The sequence below is a fragment of the Papaver somniferum genome, chromosome 9 (assembly GCF_003573695.1).
Source record: "Papaver somniferum cultivar HN1 chromosome 9, ASM357369v1, whole genome shotgun sequence".
NCBI classification, from domain to species: domain Eukaryota; kingdom Viridiplantae; phylum Streptophyta; class Magnoliopsida; order Ranunculales; family Papaveraceae; genus Papaver; species Papaver somniferum.
Genome location: NC_039366.1, coordinates 2651632 through 2656065, shown reverse-complemented (window position 1 = coordinate 2656065; position 4434 = coordinate 2651632). Strand labels below are relative to the sequence as shown.

Sequence of the window (4434 nt, the reverse complement as noted above, 5' to 3'; positions counted from 1 at the left end):
TATGTTTTGTTTGTTCTGAGATTTTTTTTTAGCTTATTGACAGGTCGGGTGCTGCCATGTCCTTGCGAAAATTGTTCCATCACGTATGCCTGTGGACGCCAGTCATACTCGAAGCAACAACACCACACAAATTCATAGAACTTAGCAGACTAAATCAATAGCAGTGACCGAATATTCGGATTTGATTACAGGTGCGCCTAAATTTTTTTTTTGATTTCAACTCATCTCGTAATTAGCAGTCTGTCCATGAGTACTACTTACACTTAAATAGGGTAGCATTTGTTGCTGAGCTTAAAACTATTACGAGGTTTCTTATGTTCTTTCCCATTATTTAAGTTAAATGTTACCATCTGCAGATCAAGTGTTTCTTCTCTTGTCATTAGTTTTATGAACAATGGAATGTTTGACACCAGTCATTGTAAGTATGAGCCTCGTTGATTTTAAGTGAGCTGCAGGTTCCTATTTTGGAACATCACATGCAATCTTGGAGTTGGGGGGTCCTTTGGTTTTGTTACTCTGATTTTTGAAGTGCTACCTGAAAAGTGAAAACATATTGTTCTACTTGTTGGAATCAGTCCATGATTCTGTTTTGGACAACCACGTGTAGGTTATCTTTCTGCTGTCACTGGTTGTACCTGTGAGCTGTCTTGTTTTGGTTTCTGTTCTTTGTTGTAGTCGAGTGTCTAGTCCTGTAATTCTTTGTCTTTTCATTTTGTATCAAAACCTAAGGTTTCTCAATCATATTGAAAAATATACATTAATATGGTTAATTCTTGATCTGTTGTTGCTCATTCTTTCATCTGAGTAACTAATTGGCTATGTTAATGCCCTTTAGGTTGCAGCAGGAATCATGTTTACTAGGGGTGTATTATCATGTTTGAAGTACCTTGAAGTTGTTCCCTGGAGTGAGTATGAAGAGGAGAAGCTGAAGATCCTATTTACCAGATATACATTTGACAAAAAACCAAGCTGAAGAGCCTCTTTACCTTGAAGTTGTTCCCTGTGTTAGGAAGACTATATCCAGGAGAAGAGTCCACCAACTCCCAACCTTATACAGCTGTCCATCTCATTAATTCAGTTACATGTTGTACCAATTTCAGTTCATCAAGGCGAGAGCTCAAGTCCTCGGTAAAAGGTCTCTTATCGGAGAGCTCAGTTTATGAAAAAGACCGAACTGCTCTCGAGAAGGAGGATCTTTATCAAATTTGTCTGTCTTGTCTCCATTCACTGGTTGGAATTTTTAAGTAGGTCGCTGATTCTGTTGTACATGAGGAAGGAGTTCTTCAAGTAAAGTGGTAACTTCTAAAGAGCCTTTCATAGAGCGAATCTCAGTGCAAGTTGATAACATCAGGTGGCTATTTGAGATTTTGGGAGAACAACAAATGGCCGAAGAGTTCGTTAATCTTTGGGCAGAACAAGAAGATTTAGTGGCAATGCATAAAATTGTTTCACCGATGGTCAGGTATTAAGTTAATTGGTTTCAGCGTCAGTGTTCATTGCTCTTGGGAAAAGTATGCTGCTTTGCCCATCAGAGTCTAGATGTGGAGTGTTTCAGTCGTGGTTTAGGCCAATGTTGTCAGACTATGGTTGGTTACAGAGATGCAAGAAGGGCCGAGATATAAAAGTTTCGGAGGAATCCATGGGGCAGGATCCTTCTTATGCTACCAATGAAAGATCAACACATGTTCCTCATGGAGTGGTTTGAATCTTATTCTAAGCATGGAGCAGAGTGTCCTAATCTGAGCTCGGCCTTCCAAATTTAGTGGCGTCGGTCTTTCTTAAGAGGCTCCAAATCTTCTCATACAGTTGAACTAGAAGCAACAGAAACATGATAGTTATCTCTCCCTCATTCTTTTCTAGTCTTTGTGATTTGTAATATTGTATAACGTATAGTTAGTTTTCTGGCTCTATACCTGGCATTATTCTCATTTTACTGATCTTTGCAGAATTGAGGAAAAAAAAAAGCTTGTCATAATACTGAGTTTAGTTAGCATCTGTGAATTGAACAGGTGCACACTAAAATTCTTTTTGAGCTTTGTCATCAGAAGTTTTTATTCGTCTACGTCGTTTGGCATCATTCCTAATTTTAACTTTAGTTTCAGTTTTGGATTCCGATTTGAATTTGAATTCACTTTGTCACCGAATATTCAGATTTGCAGACAACAGTGTTTTGCCCCTAACAATGTTTTAATGGAAAAATTTCATATTTGCTTCAGATTCATTTAGGTGACGCATTAGTTTTTGTCAGCATAAATAGATATTGGGAAAAAAGTTATACGCTGTCATCGATAACAAACTCAGAGACCAACTTTCTTTTCCGTCATTAGAAAAAAACCCTTTTATGACTACAATTTGTTTGGATACTAAGAGTTCTAACGGCAAAATTCTCATTTGACAAGCAATCATTTCGGCAACAAACTAGTTTTGTCAGCATAAGATACATTCAGGGACCAAAGTTTGGAATCGTTGGCAATACGATATTTGGAGACTGTATTGTACCTTTGTCGCTAAAAACCAATTCCGCGACATAAATTATTCGTCACAAAGAAATATTTAGAGACAGAGACAGGATTGGTCACTATATTTGGTCACAAAAAAAGACTTTAGAGACAGACACAAAATTGGTTACAATATTTGGTCAAAAAAATTTTCAGGGACAACTTTAAAGACAAAATTTACCGTTTGTCGCGAAAAAATATATATGATGACCAAAAAAATATTACTCCCTAAACACTAGATTTGTAGACAAAATTTTGTTGGTCACATAAATTTTTGTCACTAAACGTGTGTTTTGTTGTAGTGAGTTTTTATGGTGGTGTTGGCCGTGGATGTAGCCTGTAAGGTGAACCACGTATATCTTATGTTGTGGTTGTGTGCTTCTTTATCTTTTGTCTCTTTCTTATTATTTCTCCCATATTTGGTCCAAATCACCAATTTCCCATTGTGATCTTGATTTCCGCTGTGCTCGGGGTGCCAATTTTCCCAACAATTCGTATCAGAGCCAGGACGGGCTGATGTGATTGAACTTGGAATTGAATGGTGGTTTATTGTTTGGGTGGAGAAATATGTTTAGAAGGTAATGTTACAACCGGTGTTTACACAAATATGAATTTGTGATGTGATTTACAAATTAGGAGGTTCAACTTGGTAGAAGTTTATGTTCTTCGTTTTGTTTTATGATGTAGTATGGCATGCAAAATAAGGCCTAATGGGGTGGAATACATATTTACTTCCTGAAGGGTGTTAGTAATCATACACTATAAAGAATGGGTGACAAAGTTTGAAGAAAGGATGAGACTGTGAAGTCTCATGTAAAAGAAGTCCGGAAAACGCTTCGAAGTTATGCTCGAGATGTTATAGATTTATGTTCTTAAGTATATGTTAAAGTATTCTTGATGGATTGCACGGAATATCAAGAATGTGCTCGATCTCGGAGGCATGTACCACATTAATATGGACATTCACAAGGTATATATTCTGAGCGAGTATGTTGGGTGTGATGGTGGTAAAAGTATGTCAGATTGCTGATGGCTTTGGGAATCGCTCAATAGATTAAGCATGTTAATCACAGTGGAGATGTCTGATGGTTTGTTTCAGATACACCGTAATCATGACATGTGCTGGAGTATGATGTTGAAGCTAATTATTCCTTTCTGGGTTAGAGTTCAATATGTTGTTAGCTTACTGATTAGGTGGAGCTAGCGGTGATTCTTCTAGATGGTTCTCTTGGTGATCAATGGTGGAGTATATGCAAGGATTCGTTGATGGTGATGGAAGTTTTTCATGGTGTTTGTGAGGCGTAGCTAGTTTCACAAGTGTTTTTCATAAAGAAGATGGTTTGAAGAATTTTATCAACATCATGGTGTTTTGATCGAAGAAATGGTGAACAACTATGGGTATATAGAGAATTGTGATGGTGAACAAAACTAATTCAACGGGTATATAGAGATGGTGAACAAAAGTAATTTAACGGGTATATAGAGATGGTGAACAACTATGATGGAAGATGGAGGTAACTTTTTGTGATCGTCTCATGCTTGAAAGCATGATCCGAGGTGGAGAATTGTTGGTTTTGAGACGGTGATCAAGGTTGAAGTTTTGGTAAACTTCTACCTTAAGTAAACTTATTTCTAAACTTTAGAAATTTAGGGGCCAAGTTAATACAAAGTAATGTTTCTTAAGGGTCAAGTTTGTTTCTCTATATATATGACTAGAATTGTAGGTTTGTAGATAATCTAACCTAGAAGAGTGGTAAAACCTCGTGCTTAGGTTTTTGGTCTCTTTGTGAAAAAGCGGGGGTCTAACAACATCACCCAATATTTCGTTTGGAAATCTGAATAGACAAACTCCAATATACTTTCTAGAGAATCAACTAGACATTCAGAATCAATCTAGACTAAAGTATATCAAAGAGTTTAATATCTCTATTTCAAC

The 4434-nt window shown here is 37.0% G+C and overlaps 1 pseudogene; it reads left to right on the top strand.

Annotated features, from left to right (window-relative positions):
* Nucleotides 1-394: 394 nt before the first annotated feature.
* Nucleotides 395-1832, top strand: LOC113311156 (annotated as a pseudogene).
* Nucleotides 1833-4434: the final 2602 nt, after the last annotated feature.